Here is a 19,101-nt window from a genome sequence, read left to right as displayed (position 1 = left end):
ACCTCCCTCACCATGATCGCAGTGCAGGACCTAGCCACCAGCACTAGGGATCTAATCAGCAACTTTCTCATCCATACGAAGCAAACAGAACTATATCGTTCCTCCCTGTATCTTCATTCCTCTCCGCCCTGTCCGTGGCTTTCTTTCAAACTAGATTCAGGTCAACAGCAACAAACACAGAGTGTCCTTTCATCAGGCATTGTTTGGCTTGTGTCTTTCACACTAGGGAAACACAATCAGCGGGTAAGAAGAAAGACAAGGGAGACAGAGAGAGACCACAAAGGGAGCTGATTTTTCTCTTGGCTCATAAAATGTATTATTAATCCAATTTTTTACATGGGCCCTTAAATTTGGCTCAACAGGGGAGGGGGGGAAAAACTGGATTGAGCAAATTAATGAGGTAAACGTAATGATCTGAGATGATCAAAGGCAATCGGTGTTGAGCAAATACAGGCCACCAATTAAGAAAATAAGCCCAGGAACGGACTTAAATATGCACCACGGCAAACAATGAAAGACAGGGTCGGCGGGAACGTTCTAATTTCCCTAAACGAAATTGTTGAGTTATGCGGCGAGATGACTCAGAGCGTGGTGGTTAAGGACAGGGATTAGAGGAGGAACGCAGAAACCTTGAAATCCCACAAGACCACGAGAACAATCGGTTTTGAAAAAGAAACAATGAGTCGCTATTCAGCAAACTCTTTTGAGTCAAATGCTGGAGTGTCGCAAATCTGACACCACAAAACGGAGGTAAAATTAATAAACGAATAGATCAATTAATTAAAGTCTTTGTGAAATTTAAAAAATGTTCCTGGCCTTTGTGATAAAGAGCATCAACTCTTGAGGTACATTCAGGAACACTTGCATTCAAACGACAAATGCTTGTCATTATTATTCAGCGTGATAAAAGCATACCCTCTCATTTATCCTTGATTGATCAATGTGTCAAGGCAACCCAGCCTTCACACACATTCACTTTCAACAGTGGACCTTTCAAATGTTTCTGTGTGATAGAGTCACACTGTCACCAAACACTGTCCATCGCAAACATTTTAAGAGAAGCTAGCTTTCATCCCTCCAAGACATACTGATTCACATGGAGTTTACTTATGATGACCAAACAGTCTTGCATAGCCAGATTAAAGGGCATATGGTCTGGTCGACATTACTGCCATTCACTATATAGAATATAGTATATTCACTATATAGATGGAATAGATCATCTGACCGACATGTAAAGTAACCAACCATAGTTTGTTTTGTGTGCCTTTCAAGGGCAGGTTTATCTACAATAGAAAAATGATAAATATCCTGAAGTAAAAAGCAAAATGTCACAGACATACAAAACATAACAACAGTTGGAGAAAGTAGGTTTAATTTATTAATAATTGATAATAAGGTCATTTACAGTGTGTGGGCAGAAGCGGTTCTCACACTTTCTTCCTGGTTTTCAAAAAATGCACACAAAAACAAATATGTACATCAATTTTGTTACTCTGAAATTAGTGAGACATATTGTAAGGTCACTTACCTATTCAAGTTTCTAATAATAATAATAAACATTAATAATTATACATTAAAAAAACAGCATTCCACGTTTCTAAGGCGACCAGGAGTCTATTAATCCATTATTATTTTTAACAACTTTTGTAAGTTGTCCTCTAGTCAAAAAAAAAAAAAAACACCCGCATAATGCTGTCAAAGGGATGAATGACTGGATAAAAGCATTTGTATTTCCAATTTTTTTTTTTTTATACATACACAATCAACTGTTCAAAAGTTTGGGATCAATTAGATTTTTTTTAGATAAATCAATACTTTGACAGACATTTGTAGTTACAAACCTTTTCATTTCTATATCAGGATAATAAAGACTCGAGTAATGGCTGCTAAAAATTTCAGCTTTGCCAACACAGGAATCAATGACATTTTAAAAGCAGTTCTTTTCGATTGTACATTTATTTTATTTATTTTACACAAAATTACTGTTTTTAATGCATTTTTGATTCCCTGAACATATTCCACAGACTTTTCCAGCTTTCTGGATATTTGCATGTCCCAGAATAGCTCATTTATTCAGAAGGGCTGAGAGAGGGCAGGGGAGAGGACAAGCAGCTGACCTGCCACACAACTAGAACTGCCAGGAATGGTTCTCAGATCCCGTCCAACTAACTCAAACACTGGATCCCACTAGAAAGAGTTCAGCAAGCACAAAGAACCAATAAGCACACGGCACAGATGCAAGCGTATCCAATCAGAGAGACCCGTACGAGCCCCCAAAGTGGAGCAGGGAGCACGAGCATCATGCGCAGCTGTGCAGATGACCAACCCAAAGCCACCAGAGCAATGGCCCGAACACATGGCCAGTGCTTCACTTCTGGGCTGCCTGCACAATCTGAGCCCAGAAACTCAGTTACTTTGCTCTTGCTGTGTTTTTTTCCACCCCTCATGATAATGACTACCTGTCCCAGATTCTGTGGTTATGAGAAGAATCACATCAGTTGTATGTCAAAACACAATAACAATGCGCTTGGCAGACAGTTCGCCAGAGAAGAGCAGCGGGGAGAGATATCTCTCAATTTACAAACAATTAAATATTTTATGGTTTCATAAAGAAACTTAGTGTCTTTCATCCTTTCTAATCCTGACCTCAAAATTGGGGTATTTTGGTTCCCAATCTATTTCTGCTGTTCTATAAGCCAGCTTCTGCATGGTTAAGTAGAGACAATGTTAAGACAAGCCTTTTAAGCCCATTAGCCTTATAATTCATATGTCTTGGCAAATGTTATTCAGCGTAGTCCAAGATCTGCTAGCTGTATCTTCCTGCTGGCTTGTTGGAGCAGGAAAGAGGGAGAAAGAGAGTACGAAAGAGAGGTGGGAGGAAGTGCAAGCTTTTCGTTCATGGTGGAGAGAGAGAGAGAGAGAGAGAGAGAGAGAGAGAGAGAGAGAGAGAGAGAGAGAGAGAGAGAGAGAGAGAGAGAGAGAGAGAGAGAGAGAGAGAGAGAGAGAGAGAGACAGACAGAGAGACAGAGAAATAGAAAAGGAAAAGTATGCTCTAACAGGTCGCCACATGTCGAAGAATTTGTTTACTGTTTCCTGTCCTGTGATCAACACAGTTCAAACGGACAACAGAGGAGATATGGTAGGCGAAAAGGATTCTGATCTGTTCTTCTTATCCTGAGGGTCAACGTACCTTTAAAGGGACAGTTCACTCAAAAAACAAAAATTTCAATAATTTACTCACCCTCATGTCATTGCAAACCCTTTTTTATTTTCTTTCTTTTGCAGAATACAAAAGGAGATATTTTTTAGTGATTAACAACCAAATGCTAAGACTTAAACAATTCAGGTCACTTTTATAACACTTTTAGGGGCCACTTACACAACACGTTTTTTTCTTTTAAAAACGTAAGATGCAGGGCAGTGGAACGAAATTACGCGGTGTAGAGACGGGTTTTTTTAAAAGCTGAATTTCTTTTATCTTGAGTGCTGCATTTTGTTTCATGCGCGAGATGCTGAAAAAGATGCAATATGTGACTGCAACAGTCAAACGTGTCCATCTAGTGCATGTTTACATATATAAGCGATGGAAAAGCAGCACAGTGCAATAAAAAAAATGTATACTGTGGGAATGGACACAGTTTCCAGTCCCCATGTAATGGAATCTTTTAAAACATCTCTTTTTGAGTTCTACGGAAGAAGGAAAGTTATGTGGTTGGTAATGAAATGATGGTGAGTAAATGACATATAACCTGCCTTACGAAAATTAACTGATGACGATATTAAAAAAACAAAACAGAAAATAAAATCCAGGCTCTTTAGAAATTCCCCCAGAAAGAACTAAAATTTTTCTCGTTCTATCCGTTTTCTTTTTTATCGAGTTACATTCAGTCACACGGCCATGATTTTTTCTTTTTTCTTTTGAGAGTCAGTTTAGAAGTGGCCTCAGGGATAAGGACTATATCTGGTCTATAATCCAGCTGTGCCGGAGCGATGTATTCACAGAACTGGTTAAAAGATAATCTGAAGAGCAATGTGAACTTGTCTATCTGAATGACGAGAGAGAGAAAGAGAGACAGAGAGACAGGGGGAGAGAGAAAGAGAGAGAGAGAGAGAGAGAGAGAGAGAGAGAGAGAGAGAGAGAGAGAGAGAGAGAGAGAGAGAGAGAGAGAGAGAGAGAGAATGTGCACAGTAATTTTTCTCTCCCTCCCTGCAATCGGAAACCAATCCCTGATTCTGCGTGGAGATATGGAGAAACTCTGCGACTAACACGGCTTAAAATAACTCTTTCGACATGATATTTTTAAAAAAAAGATTAAAAGTCTTTTTTTCAATGGAAGTTTCTGTTGGAGTTCTGGTATTAAAAACAGCAACATCCAAGATAGAATGTCTGGTTATGTTATCAGAGAAGGATTCAATTCAAAACAAAGTCAATGGGCTCTGAATGAAGATACAAAAACTGTCTCCCGAGCCTGACAATGGAGAAAATAATAATAATAATAATAAAAACAGTCATTATGCAAATTATGAGGCAAGGCTTTGTGGGTAATAGCCAAAACTCACTCTGTGTAAAGTGTTAATAAAACATTTGCCAAAAACAGAACAGCCTTTGTCCTTTCAACATGACCCCACTAAAAAGAGAAAATTAATTCTGACAAAACAAAAAGCATGATGGATTTCCATCAGACTTCATAGGAACTTTTTCTCTTTTGCTTGTTAAACCCTTGTCTTTCTATTACATTACATTTCATTCCTATAATAAATTATAGAAATCACACTAGTTGATTATATGACTACTTTATCACAACGTTTATGAATTTGTGAACACTGAAATCAATCACCAGCGTATTAAAGTCAACCCAGTAATATATGACTTACTTGAGCAAATTACCTCTCTCCTCTCAACAGAAGTCAGCGTTAATTTTTCATAAGATTTATGTGTGAACTTAACAGCTGGATTTTATGATGGAGTTCACTGCAATCTGTTATACAGCAAGATCCATTAAAATATTTAAAAATCATACCTTTTCTGTGCAGGTCATATTTGGGAGTGCAAAAATATGAAGTCAAGGTTTAGAATTTCAAAGTGCCTCTTATGTAAAATTTCAAACCAACAATTCAGGGATGCGTTTGCAATGATATGCTATTTTTCCATACACCAATTAACAGAAGAAACCGCAACTTACTTTTCAATATTTTCGAAAGTTTACTATAAATACATTTAAGCACCGTTTTGCCACATTGTTTACCACTATTGCACTACATAATTAATCTTAAGGCTCATATACTGACCACTGCACATCTGCACTATCACTGACTTCTGTTCATTAAGTAGTTTAATTTTTCAACAGAGCAATTAAGTTTTTTTTTATTCTGTCATACAACTATGTTTTAGCTTTACAACTTTATAAATATATATTTTTAAGTTTACTTTTAAATGATTCTTTTTTTTTTTTACATTGTTTCCAAAAATAATGCACACTCTGTGGGCTTGCAAAAAGCACATTTCACTAACTCTTCAAAGATGTGTAAGAGACTAGTTTAAAGTTGGGGTGAAAGAATAGCAAGGCACATCCGTGCACATTTTCAGTATATGCACAGCAGCTAAATGAAAACATAAATCTGTAAAGAACTGGTGAGGATATAGTGAAACTGACAGCATTTGGAGTGAGATCTGCTGCGGTTTGAGACAGGAATGATCGAGACTCGAGTTGCTGATGATTGGAGGGCAACGCGCTCTAATCCCAGCTGGATTACTCCGACTATGGAATAGGGAAAAATCGCGGTCTGAGAGAGGGAAAGATCGCGGAGCTCCTGTCCGTTAACGGCGCCCAACGACATGCAGTCACGCGAGCCAAGGCTCCGCGCTCTTTCATACCGACAACAACACACGCACATATTACAACTTTAAGTTCAATGCTGTCTCGAATCACTCACCTAATGTTGTTTACGGCTTCGTCCACGTGTCTCGAAGGAAAACGACCCTCCGGGAGAGGTAAACAGGGTCGGGATGTTTTATTTGGGTTGATTTGCGCTGGTCTCTCAAGGACGAGGTGAAATCCCAGGGCTGGTCACACACAAACAACAACGCCAGAGAAAATTACAAAAGGCAAAGACTTGGGGGAGGAGAAGTCAATTTGTTTCGTGTTCTAAACAACAGGCACTGAGCCAAGAGTGGTTACCTTAGCGCTAATGCTCGGCTGAGCAAAGCAAATGTGTCAAAACTGGACCATTTAAATCCAAAACACTGGGCTTGGCTAAAGCGCTAACATGCAGTTCAAAGCAGTTAATGTGCGCGCGCTCTACCTGAGGCGCATCGCGAGCTACAGGCGACAGCACACGACGTCTGTACTTCTCTGAATATAATTCTCGTTCATAAGTTTCTCATTTGGGATATCTAATTTTGAGTGAGCGCAGAGTTCAATTTTGACACACTTTCTTATTCATTCACAATTGTTGCTGCTCTTGAACGCCTCTTCACTGGGGTCTAATCAGCGCGAGCCCCCTCAGGTGCCTTATATTAAGGCGCAAATGTCAATAACCGTCATGTCATCTAACCTCGCGAGCAAAACTAACTTGTCTACGCGTGAACCTCTATAAATGCTGGCTAAAATGACTGTCAAGAGTGTGTGTAAATGCTTTATACATAACCTGTGTGCCGGTTGCGCCGGGATGCGCACAGGTGTCCATCGCGCGCCCGTCATGAGCTCGTGCACTAGCAGTTTCCCACATGCGACCTGTTTTAATTTACCTGTCAAGTCACGAGCCAGGGCATCTCTATTACACAACAACACGCTAGTGTTTTCAAAATGTTTTGGACTGTGCTTAAAATGTGCGTATACCAACAAATATTATGCTGATAATATTTATATTTATGTAATAGTGGGCTATAGTATTCATAAAATGCTACTTATGCTCGTTTTCTGAAATGGCCATGAACTCAGACTGAGACAAGGCATTTGCTTCTGCATGTTTGATTCCTAAAATGAATTTGCTACCGATTTTATTTCATCTATCCAAACATCCGTGGATTATTCAATAAGATCTGCATTTAATGCAATTTATTATTTGAGTGAAACATTTCATTTCATGGAGGTTTCGTTCAGGTTTATTCAATGATTAAAAATGATCAATTGTATACTTTGTATTTTTTGTGGAGTTAAAATAGACCCTTCACAAATGATTTTCAACCTTTGTGACTTTCAAACTAGAGCTTCTTCCCGACCACTGGCTTATCAACAAACAAGAGTTGGTCGATTAGACGCGTAGAAGTTTCTTTGAAGTAAGTTATCATATTCTGGCAGAAGTTTGACTCGCGCATCAACTACGCGTGCACGCGCAAATTCAGGTTCCTCTGCGCGCGCCACCGAACATGCACAGTCCTAAGCATCAAACTTTGAATGGGCTTTTCTCTCCTGTAATAAAATACATAAGATAAGTATATATATATATATATATATATATATATATATATATATATATATATATATATATCCGACAATTACGATATAACTCTTGTTATTTCATTGATAATAGCCTAGGCTACAGACGTCGACTGTAATCGAGATACCCACTTAAAAAAAACAATTTCCCTCAAACTGCTATCAAACAACTTGAACCCTAAGAACAGTTTAGCATGTAATGCGGTGCTTTTAAAAGTGGATAAACATTTATTTTGTGTAAGCTATACTTTTACGTTTAAGGCAAAATATTGGCATTTAAAACATTTTTAGTCTGTTTGTCATATTAAAACAGACTGGTTGTTAATATGTTCCAATTGAAATGGCATTGACGTTATTGTCCTCCTATGTTGTTAGAGGAAAGCCAAGGTTTAAAAAATAAAGCAAGCATAACTGAGGTATTTGTGTTATGTTGTGGGCTTCACAAACCAAGAATGAAGCTGCTTCTGGGGAAATTGGTTAAGGGCAAATATTCAGGGTGAAACCACGGCACAAGTCAAAAAGCTAAAGCTCACAGTGATAAATTAACCTATAGCAGAATATTAAAAAACCTAATGCTTAATCTTTACATAGTCCTTTGATGAGAGGAAAATTATAGCATTTTGATTTTTCTCTTGCCCCATTAATAAGCCATATCTAATCTACTGCATATTATATGTTATAATACATGAATGTGTATTTATAACATAACATGTAAGACATGTAGGTACAGCATGTAAATCACATTGAGCGGCTTGAGAGGATATTTTTGCACAGACGTCAATGCTCAAAAATAGTCATAACTGACCTCTAGCGGTGGATAAGTCTTATTGCAAGCCGGTAGAGAATTAATTATTAACTGAGTCAAACTGCAGGACTTTCTCCATTTCTCATGTCGTGTACAGCTCATTGCCACGTCGGAAACACAGATCCGTCTGTTCTATTCCAAGCAAAATAATGAAGGAAACATTATCAAACGATACGCAAAGTTATGCATCCTGCGTCCTGTTAAAGCTGAACCATATCTGCGCTTTCCATCCGATAAACTGCCCAGAACTAATCCTTCAGTTTCTTTTAGTCACTGACATCCTCGACGATTAACTGTTCAGATTCCTTTTACTGCCTGTAATAAACTTGGAGCTATTGGATTTTACATAAAGCCATCTATTTTTACGAAAAAAGTAAAATAATAATAATAATAAAAGCATAACGTTATTTAAAAAAACTGAATAAATAAAAAAAATAAAAAATCTGTAAGTCATAAAAGTATGATCTTAAATGTTAAGAAATAAAACATGTTCTCCAATTTTATATAATGCATAAGGTCTCTCCAGAAAAAGAAAAACATGGGACAAAAGCTGTCACAGTAGCGCAACCCTTTAGAAAGGTATGTACCATTTAGCTATTAATATGTAAACTTTACATAATAATATGTGCCTTCAAGATACTAACATGCCCCTAATATGGTCAATAAGTTACAAAACTGTACCTTTTGTACTGCCCCATTGACAGCTTTTGTACCTTTTTTTCCTGAAAGTGAGGCCTATATGAATAAGAAATTGACAAGTGTGAGCCAGTTACAAAAATATTAATCATTTTCATTGAAAAACAAAGTTTAAAAAATGCTGAAGTAATAAAAAAAAATGTGTTAATTGATTAACTAAATTACCTTACCATGTGCAATTAAAATATATTATAAAATACAATTTTACTCAGTTCTCAATTTTACTGTCAAATATTGGGTGGGGGGGTAAAAATTTATGAATTAGCTTATAATTTAAAAATAAATTTATATTTAACGATTAAAGGGTAACTAAACCCCTGGTCAAAGCCTGACTCCACCCACTGGCAATATTTGAAAAATGCTGGGAAAGTGGGCAGCGTTTGGGAGCGCGAGCTGTGTGGAGAAGCCCATTACCACCTCCACTGCGTTGGAGAAGCAATCCCACGTAAAATGCAGGTTGCACACTGGAGCGATAGGCGAGATTAACTATAGGCTACACGAAATAATCTAAATAACTATATAAATGCTATGCTAACTAGATGCTAATATATATCTATCCTGATCGTTTCCAATACTCGTAATTCCAACTCCTGACTCGCTACAGTAGTTTTGACGGAACCAGATGCTTTTATACCAGCGGCTGCCAAGGGCGTGGTGAGCTCGCACCAAGGACGTGACAGAGTGACGTCAGAGAGTATTCCACGTCAGAGAGTACCCCTACAGCAGGAGCTTTCCGTTTAACCTGAAGAGGGCAGCACTCAGACGTTTTTACATCATTTGTTTGAAAATTAAAACACTTTATACCCAAATGTCAAAAAATGTACTCGAATCAATGAACAGCATTTATGAAGCTCCATTCTTACAGATAATTAACTAAAAAAAGTTGTTTTAGTGTTTAGTTACCCTTTAAGGCGATGGAGATACATTTATAGAAAAATATTGTTACAATTAATTAAGCCAAAGCAAAAATTATGAATTGCTCTATAAATATATTTTTTGTTATCAAGTAGATTGATACATTACAGTAAATAGGTTGGTACATTAACATTATTTACTTTAATGACATACAGTTAAGAAAAACTGTAAAATACAGAACAAATACAGAAAAAAATGTCATCCTTTAATGCTTGTCACTGTATTTTTTAGAGTAAAGTTCTGGTGAGAAGGACTGCCAGATTTGTACTATAAAAATGTACAGTGTAAGACTTAAAAATTCTTATGATCAACTCATAAAAGATCATCCAGCTTTCATTAAATGCATTCGATTATATTTTTCATAATAAAGCACCACAGTGTCACTGAACGGCTTTATTAAACAGCACAAAAAGCGGCCAGTTCAGGTTCTCCTAGCAAGTGAATCCAGCAAATTAACATTTTTTTTTGTCTCACATTGTTATAAATGCCCTTGCTGCAATGTTCATTTTGGGGGTTCATTATTGGATTCTCCATATTATTTGTTGTGGTTTAAAGTCTTGCTAGTTTTGGGAGCCCCATTTGTCTTCACAGAAGATAAGATGGGAATTTGGTAATCTTCCAGTCTGCTTTTCTTCTATATCTAAATAGCCTATCTGTGTTATAAGCACAGTGATTAATGCTGAAGGGATTTAGAGAGGAGGATACAAATGCAGACAGTCTCTCATCAGCCCATATCAAACAGCCAGGGAGATGTTTAATATATGGGTGTATTTGGTCTCCAGCTTACAGCTGTCTGCTTAAAGCTTTATTACTAAAGAATCATTTGGAGTGGGGGGGGGGGGGGCATCTCTTGATAGAGTGAGTGACTAATAACTAAAGCCGACAGCGAGCCCAAAAAAACTCGCTTTCTCTCTCTCTCACACGCAAGCGCACACACTGAGGAAGTGACAAGACCACTCTGTGCGCACAACAGAGAAGTAAAAATGTGACATACTCTTGCTGGCGGTGGGATAAAACTCAATCAACCTAAACCGTCTTCATTCAGACAAAATTACACATGCAACACACACAAGTGTATGCAAACTTAAGGTGATCCTACACAAACTGAACATTTTCTCATGCAGTGTCCAGTAGCCACGACCGTCATCAACGGCTTAAGAATGAGCTAATAATGCCGTGCAGGAAGCGACTGCCACCACTAGAACGATACCTCACCTCTCCAGGTAAAACAGCAGCCCCACAACCCTGCGTGCTGCATCAGGGAGCAGCAGAGACAGAGAGACAGATTGTGTGAGAGTTCTGTCTAATCCCCATAAGCATCAAGGCAGCAGCTGCCGTTTACAGAAAATGGGGGGGGGGTGCCAAAGAGAAACACACTCTTCTTCAGCATTCAGTCCCGTTGAAAACGTACGGAACAGAGAGCTAAAGTCTGAGAGAGCCAACGAAAATTCTAGTTTTATGATTCATTACAAATAATAATTATTCCCAAAAGTCTGTGAATGCTTGTAAAATGTTTTATTTATTTATTTAATAGTTATTTTAATTTATTATTATTATTATTATTATTATTATTGCTGTTGTTTTTATTATTAAGTCCCAAACATCTGAAAGTGCTAGTGAAAATGCTTGTTTTAAATTAAGTCATTTTATTCGTTACATTTATCAAAATTAATATTATTATTGGGCCTTTGCAAAGGTCTAGGACACTATACAATCAGGCTGATAAAGTAAACAAACAAATAAATAAATAATTACAATGCAAGTCAATATCACATGAAAAGAAAATATCAGTGTTTCTTATTTTTATACCATGATTTTTCAAAGTCCTAACACTTTTTGCTTATATTCAGGTTTAGAATCCATTTCAAAATTGATTTTCAATGTGATCTCAGGCTTTGTGAACTCACTGAATGTTCTATTACCCCTTTTCCACCAGAATGGTTTGGCCAGGCGAACTGGAGCCTGTCGCAAACCAACCGTGTGTTTCCACAGGCTTGAGGAACAAACGGTGACGTAACACTACTATGTGTTGTTTACTTGACTATAACCAGTTTTAAAAAATATGTATTGCACATCCCCGTGTTTGTGCAGGCAGTGCGGCACTTCTGTTTTGCTGTTCACAGTACCGGGAGTGATTCAAGTGAACCGACAGCTCGCATTAACTGCCTTACTCTCATCTGTCCTTTTCAGAGATAAACTGAAACCGTTGATTCACTTGCTCTCTCTGGGTCACACTGGGTCTATCTATTCTCGCATGCATAGTTTTATATATTTAGATGTAAAGAGCAATGCAGTCCAACATTATTTCTCATTATGGCAGTGCTCCCCAGGTCCATTCGACCAAGTTTTAGGGCTGGAGTTGAACCAATCTTTCCGGCCCGGAGCCCCCTTTTCTGCATTGGAATGGTTCAAGAAACGACAAAGGAAACGTGACTGTGGAAAAGAGGTATATGTGATCTCGCCTTGACCCCAAGGCTCCCACTGTGAACTGTGGGATAGCCTTTATGTGAAGATTTTACTGGACCGTACCACCTATACCGTCCCGTACATAGCGGTGTAACATGCGGGGGCTGTAGGTTGTGTTGGTTCAAAATCTTTCAGGCCCAATCCAGTCTATCAACAATCCGCCAACAAGTCTAGTGTACAATCCGCCAAACCCAATCTTTGAAACAGACTTGCACATGACAATGGAACAATTGAAACATAGTGTGATTCTGTAGATATCTGATAAATTCCACCTCATGTGATAAAGTGAAAACCCCCGGATAAACAACCCCTGTTTATGACCTGGACACGTTCTGAGCGAGCTGTTTTTTTTTTTTTGCGTTCTGTTTTTGTTTGTGCTCCTCGGCGCCGCGGTCTCGTCAATCTTTCACTGTTCAAGCTGTTTAAAGGTGGACGATTTATGGTTAGCCAGGCATGGCAGACGGAGCTGAGGTCACACCATATCAGCCAGCGACAATGGCTATTGTTCGTGCGCTCAACAGGAAGTGGCTGTGTGGGACTTCCTGCGACTGATACCTAGGGTTGGACTGGGGTGGAGTGGCAGCCAGGCAGCCCCGTGGCTGATCACATTGTTCCAGGTAGGATCTCATGGTAATATTGGTCCCTTGAGACCGCGTGTTTTCCACCAAAGTGGCCCAGTCCCACAGCCTTAATATAGAGCTGAATACAGTCCTGTCAAATCCAACATGGTCTCCTAGAGTGACAGAGAGAAGTACACAAAAACACAAACATGAAAGCATCCAGATGAATCCAAATAGACATTGTTCTCTTTAAGATTTTATATATACGTACATACAATATTTGTGTGCGTCGCTGTTTAGGTCAACCTGTTGACACTTTTAGATTCACATTCTTTTTGCGTGCATCTATGTTTTAAGAAAACTTTGATAATTCCTTTCAAAGAAATTTCTATATTCACCATATTTTCCCCCTTAATAATGCAACATTCCTCAGCGACAAGACCCTTTGACCACTAAAGTGTGTTCTCGAACGCCAGGGTTTTTGTTGGCAGATTGCAGCTTTCACACCCACGTTAGCTGCAACATGCAGTTGTTCGGCGGATCCACTCGAGAACAAATGCCTGGGAATTTTCTGCAATAACCCCTGTCCAAAGCTATCCTGGAGGGCTATCACATAGGTGCTCGGAGACATATTTACTCTCATTCCTGCAGCGGGGCCCAGTTCTTCACAACAGCACCTTTTGTGGCAAGCATTTTTCTATTAACCTTTAAAGAATGGAAGAGGATACAGAGAATAGGACAAACAGACCGTGTTGGCGGGCAGTGTTAACGTTGTGCGACAGATGTGCAGATGGTGTGTTACAGTAAGAGATCAAGGCAAGAGAGAGAGAGAGCTTTTATATGCCACTCAAACGTTCCTCGTGCCTTTAAAACTCCTCCAACCCAGATTCGGCTCTCCAGACCAACTGATATTGGGCGCTGGAGATCTGACGCTCGAGTGTGGCCATATTGACGACCGTTTGTTCTCGATAAGAGCGCAATCTTAATGAGAGGAATCAGGCCCTTTGCTAAAAAACAAAAGTAGACGTGTTAGTCTGACAAAGGCCTCATGTTGGAGACATTTACCCCACCGCCAGTCCGCCACATTCTACTGACGAAAAAAATCCATTCAGCTGATTCATTCGACACAATGAACGGAATATTTATCAGTCAAAAGCATCCACATCTGTTGATTAGTCGTGAGTCACTCAGCTTTGACTATATATAGTAGTGCATCTGACATTTCCTAGCGTAAACATCCATTGGGTTTGTTTGTCATACCTCTAGTCTAAATGGAGGAGAGCTCTTATGAGGCAGACTGTCCTTCTTCTCCCTTTGGGACAACTGCCAAGTGCATGGAACTAAATATGGCTGGCTGCTGTCACAGTAATTCAGTTATGGGTGTATTAACATACAATGGGTGTGATTCATTTAAGAAAGCCTTAACTGAGCAAATAAGCCTGATTTGCTTATGTTTTCACTCATAAATGTTGATATTTCTAAACTGGTCTCTGAATAGTGATGAGCATTTATTTAAAGGGTACTCTTCACAAAGATGCAACCGGCTCAGCTTAGTTGGTTGCAACCATGTCTAGGTAAGAAAATAAATCATACACGTCTTACTTATCTTACGGAAGTACGAGTAAAAAGCGATTGCAAACAAGTTCTGGGGGAAAAAAAGACAATATTCTGTTTTTTTCATCCTTCCAGTCTTTTCTGTTTCAAGATGCTACATAATAATAGTGAATTTATAACAAGATTTGTAATTTCTGAAGAAATTTAAGTGGTGCTTGCTACCAGGGTTAACAGGGTGCTCCTTGGGTGCTTAGAGTGATTGCTTTTATGGTTGTTGGCTGGCCCAGATCAAAGAAGTTTCTATAATAACAGCTCTGCTCATAAACTTACAATGCAGTATATATCTTGCAGAATGTCTCATACTAAGGTTTTTAAAAAAGCCACATTGTAAAATATAAAAAAAATAACTATATTATTTAATAATTTTATGCAAGGTCCTGTTGAAGATCTGTTATGCAGCTTCTCCAGGAAATAAATAAATAAACATTTTATTAGTTATTTTTAAATAATAGTGTATATATTTTATCATTATTATTTAAAAAAAACACCTTACAAATTAACCGTACTAACTACTCTAACTACACAATTTCTGATGTAAAGTTCACATCAGTAGTACTTTCAACATCAAAACAGTATTGAACGAGATTCACGCCAGAATTTAATCCAGAGGTGCGTTACAAATTATGCCTGATGTAAACTCAAGGGCTTTGCCACTCAGCTGTTCTGAATGAGCAACAACTGCATTTTGCCTCAGTATACAGTATTAATAGTTGTTGTCAGTAAATGTAAGAGGCCTGGGAGGATGTGGAAATGTTGTGTATTTGGGCTGAGGCCTGTGTCAGTCTCTGGCTGGGTCTCTGTGAGTCAGGCGGGCTGGTGTTGGGGGCATGGAAGAGCTTCTGCAGTGGGCCGACCAGGCCCTGAAAGGGCTCTTTGTGTCCATTCTGTTTTCACAGGAAACGACTACCCTTTTTCGTCTCCTATGGGGAATATGTAACTGTGATCACCTAATCAAACTTAACACAGGGAGAGGGGGATGGAGAGAAAGAAAGAGTGAAACCGTTAACCCGGCAGCTATAGTTTAGCAAAACACAGACACACAATGGCTTGTTTATGTCCTTCAACAGCTCCTTTTCTCTTTCTCCGTTTTCCCTGTCTCTTTCATTCGATCCTGCTTTTCATTAACCCAGCCACGATGACAGGCTGTTGTTTTAGTGACATGGAAGCTAGGTATGCAGTCTTAATTTAAACATCAGGAAACGTCAGGGAGGGTTTAAAACATATCCACCCACTCACAAACACACAGACGCCTCTCACAAGCTTTTAAATATAGACTCCCTCTGATACTCCATCAGGGATTAGAGCACCAGATCCAGACCCTCGGATTAACACTCTGCCAATCCAGAGCAAGAACGCACGCAAGACAGAGAAAGAAGGGAACGAGAAAGTTGGAGAAAAAGATCACTATGAGCCAATTGTATTATGGTTAAATATGGCCAGAGCTGTTGTTATACTGCACACATCGATGCAAATATTGCACATATTTACACAGATGCACAGAGGCAAAACGTATTTGCATGGATTTACAATATAGGAAGCAGTGGATCACATGCAGATGTTAATGGTTGATTAGCGTGTACAGTGGATCGAAAATAAGGCCCAGTCTCATACCATGCTCTAAGCCTTTACAGTCCTTCTCGACGTCTACACTTCAGTTATTTAATGCTGCATTTTTTATCTTTGCTGCGGAATCCCTTTCCTCTAGTTTACAGGACGTCATCATAGTCAAGTTTTTACTGATTAGTTCAAAACTGACATGGCCTTGAATGGTAAAGTTGCTTGCAAAAACTAGCTATGTATTCTAATGGTTTTGTAAAATATTATTTAAAAAAAACAGTGATTAAAAAATGTGTCTTCAAACATGTGCACGTATAAATGACTGATGTATGAATGGCCATTAATGGAGAAAGATATTTTTTGTTTATAAAACATGAAAAGCTTTCTCCAGATATTATAGATCTCCTGTGTTGCCATTTATTCAAATATATATTACATCATTGCTTGTGGGCGGGGCCTTCATTTGGGGGAGGGAGAACAACCCTAAAGACAATTGAAGACAGTCAAAGATGAATGAAAATGCTTAAAAGGAAGGAAAAAGCTTCAAAAGTCACAAAAACAGCTTGATACCCTTGAGTGAGTCCACACAGGATTTTCATAAGAGACCAAGCATCAGCTCTATGTGGGAAACAACCCTAGAAGCATCATACAGACAGGGTCTGGTGATTGAAGTAAAAAAACACCTCTTCCTCCCTCTGTCCTAGCAGTGGCCTTGACCTGCTTACGTGTTTACCGTCTATGTGCTCTACAGCTTCACAACTCTCCGCTCTCTCCCAGATGAATAGGACGCAGGGACTTTTCCCCTGATGGACAAAGCGCCGAGAAGGCTGCGTGAGTGTAGGCTGTCTGAAACGAGGTTATGTAGGTCATTCTTCAAGCAATTAAACACTTTTATTTTAGTCAAAATATCGTGACATCAAGGTACACAGAGAGCAATTGCTCAATTAAACCCACGAGGGGAAATAGTTATTTTCCTCCATGAGACTTAATATTGATTTCATCAACAGAAAGAAGGCAAAGCAATGATGGTGGAAAAAGTTTTGAGATGAAGTCTGAAAAATGGAAAGCAAGAGGGAGAATGAGTGGTGGATGAGCAAATTGAAGAGGGGGGAAGAAAAGAAGTGGGATGGAGGGAGAGGAGGAGGAAGAAGGCAACTCAAAGTCCCATGGCTGCCTCGGGGCATTGTGCAAAATTGATGGCGGGGATGATAGACCTCAGACACACACAGAGCACCTAGGACTCCAATCTCAGACCTCTATCTATGCCTCTCCCTCTCCCCCTCCCCCTCCCTCTCCCTCTCTCTGTGTAACCTTTATAGGCAATAATGCACCAAGACGAAAGTCAGAACTGAGTTTTTAGTTTTAACAAAGCAAGTTTGTTTTCGAACTGTTTTTGCCATTCCATGCATCAAACCCATTTATGCCAAGTGGCAAAAAAAGAAAGAAAAGAAAACCAGACTAGAGGCACGTTCTGTTCTGAAAGCCTTAGTCACATTCACTTTCATTGTATGGGAAAAAAATTATGAAATAAAAGTGAAGAAAACATTTCCTTTTGTGTTCTACTGATGAATGAAATCATATGGTATGAAACAATACAACAATGATTAAATGATAACAGAATGCCCAGGGAAATATTGTTGGTTAAGCTAGTCAATAACAAGTACTCCAGCATCTAAAACACTTCGTGCTACTTTTTCAGTTTCTCTTTCCTTTTATTTTTTGGTCTGATTTACAGTAGACTCAAAACATCCGTGGACTTGAACACTTGATTGATATATATATATATATATATATATATATATATATATATATATATATATATATATATTAACCAGCGGGCATTATCACGCGCCAGGACATGCCAGCGCAGAAGGAAGATCCCATTCTCTTGCTGCATGTGCAGAAGAGCTAATGGCCATATACTGCACGCTCGTGCTAATTGCTAATGCTAAGCACTAGAGCCGCACCATGACAATATTCCTACTCTAAAACTGGATTTGAAAAAGTGCACAAGAGTTGGACAAATGCTCATTGTCTCTGGTAGTGAAACATTTATAAGCATTTGTTTTTTTAATGGAAATGAAAGAATAAGAACCATAAGAAGCATAGGAATATAAGAAGCATATAATAAGAAGCATAAGAAGAATATATACATACATAAATACATCAAATTATGATGACGATGATTAATTAAAAATCAATATGCAGTTCCTTATAAAGTTAGCATACACTTGGGCAAAATATTTATTTCCTCCGCACAGACCCTATGGCCAGCTTCAGCTCCGTACCGGCGTGATGAATCCAGTCTACATAAATATTTGAATTCTACCGATCCCGATGTGAATTCTAACTTGTGATGCAGTCTCATAATCACACCGTGTTCTTTCATTGGCCAGAGGAGAACTGGCCCCTCGACTGAGCATGGTTTCTCCCAAGTTTTTTTTTTCTCCATTCTGTCACCTGATGGAGTTTGGGTTCCTTGCCACTGTCGCCTCTGGCTTGCTTAGTTGGGGACATTTTCCTGTTAATACTGTAAATCTGCTTCAAAACAATCTGTATTGCATGAAGCGCTATATAAATAAAGGTTACTTGACTCACCAAAACCCATTATTAAAGTGCATTTGGCCGTGTCAGCTCTGGACCCTGGCTGCAGAGCTATAATCCTGTAAGTCAGTTTGATATCAGGTGAACTGCATTGAAAATCAGATGACTGTGCCCTTTGTAAATGGTTAGGTAATAGATCACTTTAATATGAAACTGAGCTTCTTATTCTTTCATTTCCATTAAAAAAACAAATGTTTATAAATGGTTCACCACCAGAGACAATGAGCATTTGTCCAACTTTTGTGCACTTTTCAAAATCCAGTTTCAGAGTGGGAATATTGTCATGGTGCAGCTCTAGTGCTTAGCATTAGCAATTAGCAAGAGCATGCAGTATATGGCCATTAGCTCTTCTGCACAGCAAGAGAATGGGATCTTCTTTCTGTGCTGGCATGTCCTGGCACGTGATAATGCCCGCTGGTTGAAATGCCCCATGGCTCCTTGA

General features: G+C 38.8%; 1 protein-coding gene across 12 annotated transcripts in view; it reads right to left on the bottom strand.

Annotated features, from left to right (window-relative positions):
* sox5 (SRY-box transcription factor 5) overlaps positions 1–19,101 on the bottom strand; it is a 243,833-nt gene that overhangs the window by 215,951 nt on the left and 8,781 nt on the right. For 4 of the 12 annotated variants that reach the window (XM_077234384.1, XM_077234386.1, XM_077234392.1 and 1 more), the window contains exon 1: positions 5,938–6,111. The exons of 1 other annotated variant lie outside the window; for it this stretch is intronic. The gene's annotated coding sequence lies outside the window, so the exon portion shown is untranslated. Of the gene's footprint in view, positions 1–5,937; positions 6,118–6,182; positions 6,363–19,101 lie in introns of those variants that run through there. 7 more of the 12 variants (XM_077234391.1, XM_077234383.1, XM_077234393.1 and 4 more) reach the window with 7 other exon arrangements.

This window comes from Siphateles boraxobius, unplaced genomic scaffold (assembly GCF_051911475.1).
Source record: "Siphateles boraxobius isolate OS27281-9 unplaced genomic scaffold, OSU_SipBor_1 19, whole genome shotgun sequence".
Classification (NCBI taxonomy): Eukaryota; Metazoa; Chordata; class Actinopteri; order Cypriniformes; family Leuciscidae; genus Siphateles; species Siphateles boraxobius.
This window is presented reverse-complemented; position numbering and strand designations above follow the sequence as displayed.